The sequence below is a fragment of the Podarcis liolepis genome, assembly GCF_965112155.1.
Source record: "Podarcis liolepis genome assembly, chromosome: Z".
Lineage (NCBI taxonomy): Eukaryota > Metazoa > Chordata > Lepidosauria > Squamata > Lacertidae > Podarcis > Podarcis liolepis.
Window position 1 is genome coordinate 19,767,424 of NC_139570.1, and position 12,604 is coordinate 19,780,027.

Below are 12,604 nucleotides of genomic sequence, written 5' to 3' on the forward strand. Positions count from 1 at the left end.
TGGCTTGTGGCTTAATATTCTATTCAACAGGTGGCTTCATGTATAATGCAACCATAGCTTTCTCAGTTCCAGCTAACTTTCTGTAGATACAGTGGTACCTCGGGTTACATATGCTTCAGGTTACATACGCTTCAGGTTACAGACTCCACTAACCCAGAAATAGTACCTCAGGTTAAGAACTTTGCTTCAGGATGAGAACATTTTAGCTAATTTAGTTAAATACCACCTATACATCATTTCAAGGAGCAAGTTTTAGGGAGCATAAATGTCAGAATGCCTGAATACAAATTGGTGAGACATCAAACACCCTTTAAAAGTATGTTTGGCAGGGACATCGTTTCCAAGATTAAATGACAATAGTACAGAATTGAGTTCTGTTTAGCAGCAGCAACTGCTCTGTTTCTGATGTTCGGGTTGGGAATTTGATTGTGTATGTAACCAAAAGTGGCCCAACAAGGAATGAGCATGCTTGGATGACTTGAAATGGTGAGCGCTGTGCTGGCTGGCACCCATTTGTAGGGTGCAAGGCAAGATACCCAACTGAGCCAGAGTCGATTGACAGGTGCAACCTCAGCCAATGTCAGATAGAGCCAATTCCTTCTGGTTTTTGTCCCTATCCTTCTCTTCCCTGCCAAAGGGCAACGTTGAGGCTAAGGAGGAGGAAGCTGACAGGCAGGGCAAGAAGGTAGTAAGTAAGAAGGTAGGCAGATGGGACCTGCCTGGAGACAGATTAAGGCTGTTGGAGCAGCGCCCCCATCGCCCCAATGGACTAGCCTCCTTTGGGTGAGTGACAGTCATTGGGAAAGCAAGAAAGGGGGAATGCAATGGAGGAGCTAGAATCCTGAACAGGAGCATTGAATGCTGTTGATGTTTTGTTGCAGTTCCTACTTGTTTTGCCTATTTCCCTTTTCATCAGTCTAACCAGCTGCAACCCTCACATCTAGCAGGCCAGCTGATGGCCTTCTATGGGCTAGACCAGGGGTCTGCAACCTTTAAGACAAAAAGAGCCACTTGGACCCGTTTCCGAAAAAACAACAACAACTGGGAGCCGCAAAAACATTGCAACATTTAAAACAAATATAACACTGCATATATTGTTTCTTGCCTTTATGCTATATATACAGGATCGTGCAGTCAGCTGTCAATCTCAAGAAAAAAGGACAAATTAATAGCTAATTAAAATATTTAATTTACAACCAGGTAACCAGGTTAATGGGACTTTTCCTGAACCTCAGTGCTCAGTGTCTGCACATCAGGGCTGTAAGACGTCACCTTCATTTTCACACAGGCTTGCAAGCTGTCATCTGTGAGGCGTGATCGGTGTTTGTTTTTAATATAGTTCATGTTGGAGAAGACCTGCTCACATACATATGTGGAACCGAAGATCGACAGGACTCCAAATGCATACTTTTTCATGTTTATATAAGTGTTGGGGATGGCATTCTATGTTTCGAATACAAGTTTGTCCTGTTTGGGAAGGTTTTCAATATCACTCCATTTATGATTCTGAGCCAGAATGGCCTTCTGACGGGCAACATCCTCAAGAGTAGCGGTCAAGCATTTGAACTTGGACACCCATATATCTCTGTCGGCTATATCGGCCATTTCCAGCTCAAGATCAGGTTGACTTACACCTGGAAATGCAGTCATATTCAATAGGGATGGATCGATCGCCAGGGGAGTGACAGGGAAGGATAATGTGGTTTTTTCCTCTCTGAACCCACAGAATCGTTTCCCAAACGAGCTTTGCATTGCGGTGATTGCAGACTTGAAATATTCCAAATTTATCGCATCATGACTTTGTTTGAACTCTCTCAAAGAGGGAAAGTGAGACACTGTACCTCTCTGCAAATCTTTGACAAACACTGTCAACTTGCGCTCGAATGCCAAAACCTCCTCCAGCATGTGCAGGGCTCTACAGGTTAAAGGCCGGGATCCAAAGTGCACACCCAGGAATTTGCACACACCCAGTGGCAACTAAAAAGGGGCTTCCGGCAACTAACTCCACGTGGAATTCCACGCGACCGCGACTTGCTATGCCCAATAATCAATGCCACAAAATGCCATACAAAATTAACCAGGGCCCCAGTGAACCATAAATCATAATCAGTGCCTGATGTAAATAATAATTAATAATGAGGGCCCAATGTCATCCTCGTCATTATAAAAATAATCCCTCTCTTCGCGCCGCCCAGCCTCCCAAGAAAAAAAACCCACTTCAAACGGTCACAAAGCACAAATTCCACGCGACCGCAACTTCCTATGCCCAATAACCAATGCCCCAAAATGCCATAGAAAATTAATCAGGGCCCCAGTGTACCATAAATCATAATCAGTGCCTGATGTAAATAATATATAATAATGAGGCATTCGTCATTATAAAAATACCTTTTTTGACACTTTTTATTATTTCTTTGTTTGACCCCTCAGAATTACTCCTCCTCATAGAAATAAACATTAAATTAACAAGTTACCTTTTTTTGAGTGTGTGTTCTTCACTCCCCTTCAAAACAGTGACCAGTGTATATGCCCCCTTTCAATGCAGCCTGCTTACAAAGGCGGGACGACAAAGACCAGCAATAAGCTGTTGCATAACGTTAAGGAAAACAATTCACCAAACTTCCCCCTGCCTAAGTTTGAAAAGGGGCTTCAGGCAACTAAAAAGGGGCTTCAGGCAACTAACTCCCACGTGGAATTTCCTATAGTAAGATGGCGGCCGCCTCAGAAGACCACATGGGCAGATAAGATGGCTGCTGGGACGATCCGGTTACCCAGCAACAGCACAGCTGATTCCGACGCTTTTGAAAGCAGCCGGCAAAGCAAGTGTTGGAGCTCCGAAGCCACGCCACCTAAACCCCACAAGGAGAATGCTGCGCATGTGACCAAATAGCGAGGACTTACTTTGCTAGAGACAAGCGCGTAGGTACCACAAGCCTCCCTCTCTTCGCGCCGCCCAGCCTCCCAAGAAAAAAAACCCACCTCAAACAGTCACAAAGCACAAATCAGTAAACATAATAAACATTAAATTAACAAGTTACCTTTTTTTGAGTGTGTGTTCTTCACTCCCCTTCAAAACAGTGACCAGTTTTGAACAGTGGCTTCAGGCAACTAACTCCTCCGCCTCCTCCCCTCGCGCCCTCCCCTCGCGCCCTCCCCTCGCCCCTCGCCTCCTTCCCTCGCGCCCTTCCCTCGCGCCCTCCCCTCGCCCCCGCCTCTCGCCTCCTTCCCTCGCGCCCTCCCCTCGCGCCTGCCCCTCGCCCCGTCCCCTCGCCTCCGCCCCTCGCCTCCTCCCCGCGCCTCCGCCCCGGAGCCGCAGCAAAGGCTTTAAAGAGCCGCATGCGGCTCTGGAGCCGCAGGTTGCCGACCCCCGGGCTAGACAATTAATTTAATTTGTAGATTTATGCTCCGCCTTTCGATCAAGCAATCTGCAAAACAGCTGCCAACTGAATACAAATAAACATGCACAACCAAACCTATATCCGGAAGCTCTTGTTTGCATGGCTGCTGGCAGGTGCCTGTGTCCTTCCCCTCACTTCTACAACCCCAAGACAAATGCGGAAAGGGCAGCAGGCCAAAGGTGGAACATCTGCTTCGGACACAGAAGGTCCCTTGTTCAATCCCAGCATTTACAGGTAGGGCTGGGAATGTCCCCCCTGAGTGAGGCACTGCTGCTCAGCGCTGACACTACTGAAAGAGATGGACCAATGATCTGACACAGGACTTGGCAGTTCCCTATGTTCATAATTGGTTGTTGGAGCACTGCTTTTAAAAAATATATATGTTAAAGTTTTCTTGGTTTACAAAGGTGTGCACAATGTCTCTTTTTTCAAGTTACATTTTCCATAGGTCAGTTTCATTTGCTGAACATTAGGCTTACATTGGGAAGGAAAAGGGGGGAAGAGATGGAGGGGGAAAAGGTGAGAGAGGTGGGGTCAGAAGGCGATGTTTCTGTTTTGCTTAATGTATGTGTGTGGTTTTGTGTCAGTGTCGTTTGTGCAGGTTCTCTTTGCTATTTGCTTGTGTTCCTTTGGTGATGAGAGAAGTTGGGGTTAGCCTAGGGTGCGATTGGTTGTTTCTTGTTGGCTGTGGTGAACTTTATTTTCATGTGTGAGTGGGGTGGATGTGTTTTTGAATCGGGATAGTCATATTGATTTGTATGCTGTTGGTGGATTCTGGTCTATTTGGTACCATTGGTCCATTCTGACCCGTCTCTCCAGTGTCTGGTTATGATGCTTCTGGCTTCTGAGAGTAGGTGGGTTATGAGTTCTTTGTGATGTGAGTGGGCATTATTGTCTTGGAAGATGTTTAGTAGGGCCAGTTCTGGGGTGATTTCTAATACTTGCTTAGTTATTTTACGTATTTCTTGTATGGCTGTTGTGCAAAATAGTTGGATTTTGGGGCATTCCCACCACATGCATATGTATGAGCCTGTGGAGGTGCACCTTCTCCAGCATTTTGGTGAGGTTCCTGGGCATATTAGCACTAGTTTCCTTGGTGTTAGGTACCACCTGTAGGTGAGTTTCAGTGCGAGTTCTCTCCTTCTCGATGCTATGGATTTAAGGGTGGAGTTTAGACCACATTCTGGTCCACTGAGTGAGGTTAATCTCATAGCCTATGTTGTCTTCCCATTGTTTTTTTTGATTACATCTAGGGGGTTCATGGGGTTTTGGAGTAGTATTTTTTATATTGTGGATACCATCCCATTGCCGTGTCCCTTTGTTGTTAGGAGGAGGATTTTGAAGGTTGTCAGGGGCCTAGTTGCTGCTGATTTTACTACTGGGTTGTTTAAGAGGGCATGTAATTGGTGGTGTGTTAACCAGGGCAATTGGGTGTCCTCTAGTTTGTCTTGTATTTCTTGTGTTGACAAGGGTTATTTTTATAGAAGTCGGTTAGGCGATATAGGCCTTTTGTTTGCCAGGTTTTTATTTGGAGGTTTTGTGCTATGTGATGGAATAATGGGTGGTGTGCCAGGGGAATTAGTGGGAATGGGGTTGGGGACAGTTTGCCCATTTCTGTTTTACATGCTTTAAGCATGGTCTGTGTGTAACTGGTGAATGTTGTGGGAATTTTTGCTTAGTTTGTTTGGAAGGAATGGGTATGCTGTGGTGCAGATATTTTCAATTGTGTCTCTCTCCAGATGTACCCATTGTTTTGTCTCATCTTCTAGTTTATGTGGGATTATGTGGCGTATTTGGTTTGCAATGTAATATGTTTCTATGTTGGCGATTCCCCAACCTCCCTCTGAGGAGGGGAGGTACAGATATTTGGGACTTATTCTTGGTTTTTGTGTGAGAAGATGAATAAGTGTAAGTTTTTTCTGCCATTTTTGGAGTTGGGTTGGGGGGGATCCAGTTTGGGAGGGTTTGGAATAGGTAGGTTAGTTTTGGGAGGGTGATCATTTTGATCATGGCTATATTGTCTGAGAGAGTGACGTTCATGTTGTTCCATCTCTTTAGGTCTTTGTTAATTTGTTGCCAACAAGAGGTTGTAGTTGTGGAGTTCTAATTTATTGAGGTTTCTGGTTCTTTGTACCCCATGGTATCTGAACTTGGTGTGGCAAAGTTTTATTTTGGTGACATTAGTGAGTTCTTTTTGGGTGGTGTTAACGGGGAAATCCAAGGGCTCCCTTGGACAAAAAGCAAGGACACCAACCAGGAAAATTGGAGCAAAACAGCAGCCAGTAGGGTTGGTCTTTATTGAAGACTGTCGCGACAGGACTCCCACCTGCCACGAGGTGGAACAAGATGGAAGCCCCGAACAAAAGATCTCCCAAACTTTTATTAGCTGCTAATCCCCATGTTACACCCCCCCCCAACTACATCACTAATACATCATGGTTACATCATGAAAGGGGAGGTCTGACAGCAGTAATCTGAGCATCCTGGACCCTGCCCCATGGTTCTCCTTGCCCTCCACCAAACACCCATCAAGTGTAACAAGAGATATTTACATTTCCCTGTTTCCCAGCCAAGTCAATCACACCCTTTTGTCTTTATCTGGGTTTGTTATTTCTCTGATTAGGGAGGTTGCTGTATTTATGGGGTATGGGGTCTGGTGTTCTGAAGGACCGTTTGTTCTAGCACTGGGGAAGGGGGGTGGGAATGAAAACAACCAGCAGCTTCTGCTTCTCTGGATGATTGACAGTGTTTCTCCTGAAAGAAGGTATGTGTGTGTGGAGTTGGCCTTTCTCCTCTGAATGGTCGAAGAGTACCCGTCCTCTGACTTCTAAAGAATAATAATCTCCAGGATTATTCCTGGTGTTTCCACATTAGGAGTTTACTCTGGAACTGCTACACTTTGCTCCTTCATTTTGTTTACAGGGCATCTACACAACATTAGCATCAAATCATCATCATCTTGTTTCCCCAAGGTTTTCCCTTCTCTTTGGGGAACTCTGAAAATCTGACACGGACACTGCATGGGTAGATCACCCTAGCTACTTGGAAGATGTGTGGTTTTAAATGTGCATAGCACCATTTTAGTGGCAGGTTTTTGTTCTAAATAATAATAATAATAATAAGTCAGTGGGTGGTGTTCAATGCTAGTCACACTCAGAGTAGACCCATCAAAGTTAATGGAAATGACAAACAGGTTCATTAGAGTAGTGGGTTTACTCTAAGAAGGGCTTAGGTAAATATTGCCCCAACTTTAAAGTTGCACTGAAACACTCTTTCGTGTAAACACTAATCCTTAAGAGATTCACATGATACACACCTAAATAAACTCGTATTTTAAAAACTGTTTTGAAATAAACACACATTTCTAAAATGACGTGCTTGGTATACATGCAGAGACACACTGGAAAAACTGTTTCACTTCCACATTTGCATCTGTGCACGTTGCTTACAGAAGAAGAGCAATGGCCAGGCGACAATATAAAAGGAACAGGAAACCTCTAGCCTATGAGCCAAATTAGGCCCTCCAAGAGTCTTAATTAGCCACACAATGTTGTCATGCCCACCTGCCCCTGCTGGGTGCCCTATAATGTCAGATGTGGGAATAGAGGTGCAGCTGCAAATGAACAATCAAGCACATTAAACCATGGTGCCAATTATCCCTTGGCATGTGGAGCTTTTGCAATTGCCCTCAAATATAGCCCCAGTTATGGTTGGTTTCACTTGGGAGCTCCCAACTGCTGCTCCTGAGTGGAGCTGATCCCTGCTAGAATCAGCTCCATTTGAGCACTCCCAAATGAAACCAATCACAGGCCAGCTTGCAATTAGGGCCTAATGCAGTTCAATCAATTTTTATCCTCTCCCCAATGCTTTTTAACATCTTTATGCACCCCCTTGCCCAGATTGTCTGGAGCTTTGGGCTGGGTTGTCACCAATATGCTGATGACACTCGGCTCTATCTGCTGATGGATGGCCACACTGACTCGGCCCCGAACACACTGACCAGATGCTTGGAAGCAGTGGCTGGATGGTTTTGTGGGAGCCGATTAAAACTAAATCCTTCGAAGACAGAGGTCCTATGGCTGGGTCGGGATGGCATGGGGATGAGGGACCAACTCCCTTCTCTAGCAGGGGCCCAATTAGTGCCATTGCCTTCTTTTAAGAGTTTGGGTGTATTCCTTGACGCTTCCCTTTCCATGGAGGCGCAGGTTACACCAATAGCCAAGGTGACATTTTTCCACCTTCTCTGCATCAAGCAGTTAGTCCCTTACCTTTTCCGTTCCGACCTGGCCACAGTGATCCATGCAACGGTCACCTCCAGGCTTGATTACTGTAATTCGCTTTACGTGGGGCTGCCCTTGAAGCTGTCCCAGAAACTCCAGCAGGTGCAGAATGCTGCAGCGAGACTCCTCACGGGGTCTCTGCCATGGGAGCATATTCACCCAGTGCTTTTCCAGCTGCACTGGCTCCCGGTGGAGTACAGGGTCAGATTTAAGGTGCTGGTTTTGACCTTTAAAGCCCTTCAAGGTCTAGGACCCTTGTACCTACAGGACCGCCTCTCCTGGTATGCCCCACAGAGGACCTTAAGGTCCATAAATAGCAACACCCTAGAGGTCCCGGGCCCTAAGGAAGTTAGAATAGCCTCAACCAGAGCCAGGGCTTTTTCAACACTAGCTCTGGCCTGGTGGAATGCTCTGTCTCATGAGACCAGGGCCCTGCGGGATCTGATTTCTTTCCACAGGGCCTGTAAGACAGAGTTGTTCCCCCTGGCCTTTGGCTTAGAATCAGTTTGATTCCCTCCCCCTCTTTCTTTTTCCTTTCTCCTCCTGTGAAGAGGCTGCATCTTAATGTTTTAATGTTGTATTTTAATCTTGTTTTTAAATTGTATTTTAATCAACTTGTTTTTATTATTGGTTGTTAGCCGCCCTGAACCCGGTCTTGGCTGGGGAGGGTGGGGTATAAATAATTTAGTAGTAGTAGTAGTAGTAGTAGCCAAAGGCCTTCACAATGAACAGCAGGAGACAAAAGCATGGCTTTCCTCTAAAATCAAACAACTGAAGTCTATAAAGGGCTACAGCATAAAAGTTTACAAACACAAAATTTAAAATTAATAATACATTTTTTATAAATTATCTGGGTGAATGCAAAAGCCCTGCTTGCTGAGGCACAATGCGGGGAGAATGAAAGCTGCCACCTCGGAAACACCCAAGTTGTCATTTTTTGTTATGAAACCTTGGGTCCTAAGAGGGTGCCATTGTTGGATGATCTTGTGAAGTGCTTAATTGAAGTATTTAAATATAGAGGGTGCTGTGCTGTGTTCAGATTATGGAAATGAAGTCATTTTCTTGCGAAACAAGAGGCAATGTTGTATTTGGCTAGATGAGGTTTACCACAAGCTTCTGTGTGGTTTCTATGCAGAATTAATGTCATTGCAATAAAGCAAGCACTGCCTTGTTTTCACACACCCCAAGTGTCACTTGTCTTTCATTTCTTAACTGTGCTGCAGGGAAAGGATGGGTGGGAAACAAGATCTGACCAGTAGGCCAGATCCTCAGCTGTCCTACAGTCCAAAGGCATGCTGCTGCTCATCTTCTCTAGGCTACTTCATCTATGCTAAGAAAGACTGTGAGGGTTAAAAATAGGTGTGCATGAACTGTGTAGAACAGGGAAGGGGAATCTAGCAGGGTTGATGTGCTTTGGGAGCCCAGGAACTTCCAGAGGGCCATAGGTTCCTCATACCTGATGTAGAAAAGATGAAAACTTCTCTCCTCTTTTGTAGCATTTGGAATTTGAGATCATTTAAGAAAGCTGATTGGCAATAGGGTTCAGTATCAACAAGAGGAAAAAGTACTTTCCCGACACACTAAGCATAATTTATGGAATTTGCAAGTATAAGATGAGGTTGTGATAGTTGCAGGCTTAGAAAGCATTTGTAAAGGATTCTTAGACAGGTTCGTGGAGGACAACTGTGAAAGAGCTTATTAAGCCATGCAGAAATAGTGGAACATGTGGCCCTCCACATGTTGCTGGACCCCCATCACCCCTGAGCACTGGCTGTCCTGGCTAGTGCTGATGGGAATTGGGAGTCCAGCAACATCTGGGAGGACCACAGGTTAGCTAACCTTGAAGTAAATGGATTTTGATCTAATGTAACAATCCAAGTTTGTGTGTTCTGCATGCTGTTTCCCAACAAACTTCTGCACATAGATTAACCCAGAACTAGTGAGAAGGAACACTGAATTCCACCACATGTAGAATTTTAGTTACATTTAGTTAGCTTCTGCCCAGTAGGGAGACAGCAAGCACCTAGGAAAGGCTTATTCCCTATTCTCCCCCCCCCCCCCCCCGATTGAGACAGAAATGGGAAAAGTCATTGGGGAAAGGTGAAAGAGCTTTCATCGTATCTACAGAGTTAGCTGGAACTGAGAAAGCTATGGTTGCATTATACATGAAACCACCTGTTGAATAATAATAATAATAATTTTTTATTTATACCCCGCCCTCCCCAGCCAAGGCCGGGCTCAGAACGGCTTACAAGCAATAATCTGACCCTGTACTCCACCGGGAGCCAGTGCAGCTAGAAAAGCACTGGATGAATATGCTCCCATGGCAGAGACCCTGTGAGGAGCATCGCTGCAGCATTCTGTACCCGCTGGAGTTTCTGGGACAGCTTCAAGGGCAGCCCCGCATAGAGCGAATTACAGTAGTCAAGCCTGGAGATGACTGTCGCATGGATCACTGTGGCCAGAATAGAATATTAAGCCACAAGCCAGCTGATCTGAAAAGAAATGCCACTTTTTTTTATTAGCAGAGAGAGAGATATGCAGAAAATGCTGGTTTCAAAATATGACCAGAAATGCCACAGTTGAAGGCAAGCTATTCTTATTCAAAACACCAAATGCATAGATCGGCAGAGGGCTGAGGCTGAAAGAGAGTACAAACTACATCAGCCGTTTCTGATGTTATAATTTCCCTGTTTGCAAAAATGTGTGCAGGGAAGCGCCTGGGCAACAGCAGAAAGCACCGCTCTAGATCTGCATCTTGGAGCAAACACACTTGGCATTTGCCTTTCAACCTTCTTTTCTTGCTGCAAAACCAGGTTCCACTTCAGAAAGTCACCAGCTTCTAGGCAACAGGCCTCAGGAGCACGTATGGCTGGTGGTGAGGTTTATGACTCAGAAAGATTCACAGAAAGATGGTGTGTTTGCATGAAAAGGTGCCTCCGTATTGGGCTACTGCATCACAATCAGCTTGATCATGATGTTCCACACTTTTTAAAAGAGCTAACACAAGCAGGGAAATTATGTGTGTTGCCCTGCTCACTCCCCCAAACCTGAATGGTCCTGTATGCTAACAAACGTCAAATAAAAAGTTCATAGAGGAATTAGAACCATTTTAGGTCACTGAGGAAGCCCCACAAAGGGCTGAGGAACCTACACCCTCTAGATGTTGTTGAACTACAACTCCCACCAGCCCCAGCCAGCATAACCAACAGTCAGAGGTGATTGGAGTTAGGAGTCCAGCAGTTATTGTATTTTTCGCTCTATAGGATGCACCCGACCATATGAAGCACCTTGTTTAAGGGGAGAACAAGGGGGGGAAATCTCCCCCTCTCTGCTCAGCGCCCCTTCAGCGAAGCGGCAGGAGAAACGGAGCCCCTTCCATTTCTCCTCCCGCTTGGCTGAAGGGGCGCTGCGCAGCTCTCCCTCTCTGCTGAAGCCAGGAGAGTCTTGCTCTCCTGGTTTCAGCGAAAGGAACCCGAAGCCTGCGGAGAGCAGCGGGAACTCGCGCTGTGCTCCAAAGGCTTCAGGCAGCCATCCCTGAAGCCTGGAGAGCGAAAGGGGTCGGTGCGCACCGACCCCTCTCGCTCTCCAGGCGCCAGCGAAAGCAATGCGAAGCCTCCAAAGCGCGGAGGGAGCACTCCCTCTGTGCTTCAGAGGCTTCGCGTTGCTATCGCTGAAGCCAAGGAGCCTGCGTTCGCTCCATAGGATGCACACACATTTCCCCTTAATTTTTGGAGGGGGAAAAGTGTGTCCTATAGAGCGAAAAAATACGGTATATTGAGGGTCACAGTCGACCCAGCCGTACCAACAGCAATGATGTGGTACAAGTACTAGCCTCCTGTGGTCTTCAAGTACCATACAAGTTGGTCACCAGCAAAGTGTCCAGAGCTGGTTGTTTCCAGCTGGTAGGGTTGGTAGGGTAATGGAAACAACCAGCTGTGGACACTTTGCTGGTGACCAACTTGTATGGTACTTGAAGACCACAGGAGGCTAGGCTACAATCTATACTCTTGCCCTGGATTTGTGTTTTCCCGGAGAAGCATTAAATGACACAAGTCTCCCCATCCTCCCTCACTTTCCGCTGCAGCAGTACTGTCCAAAATACATCACTTCTATGCAGAACTCAGCTTTAGATCTTTATTTTTGGCACTCCTGGAGGAATCTAGCAGCTTATCTTACTTTGATGCATGAAGGGAAAGCCACCAAGCTCCAAAAATGCCACCAGGGAAGTACAGCATCACTTCCTGTTTACTAATACAGAGACCAGGTTTTCACAGCTGCTTAATGGGTCTCTCTCTCTTCAGTTTGGGATGTCAAAGGTCAGTTATAGCAGTGACCCTGTGTACCTGATTCTGGTCATACCTCAGATCATGTGCAGAGGGGAGCTGCTTTCCTTTTCCCAGGAAAAAAAAAGTCCACTGGCCTAGCTAGCTGAAGCCGGTTGCCAACCCCTATTTGACAAAAAGGTGTTCCAGATACAGGAAATGGATTTGGCCCAGATCTTGCCAGATTCAGCAGTGGAAATATGTGAAACCACAGCAGACCTTCTACTACCTCTTTCAGCTCTTTCAACATCTCCCTCTGCCTGAGATTAAAAACATATAAAATATTTTCAGGCATTTACTCTCAAATACATTGTGAAGCTAATTTCACAGAAACAGAAACATGCACAAAACTTTTTTTTTAAAAAAAAGACTGAACTGCGTGAACTGAAGACATAGGCAAGGAGTCTGCATCTGAAAATAAGTGTTGCATTGTTAGCCATGATTAACAACTGAAGCATGGATGCAAATCCAATGTGGGCTGGGTGGCAGGAAGTTTGCATTCAATTCAGGGACAGAAAAAGTGGGTCTTTAGATGCTACTTGAGGGGCTCGTGCAATGGCAGGTAATGACTTCCTGTGTCACCAGAAATAGCAGCCCTTGA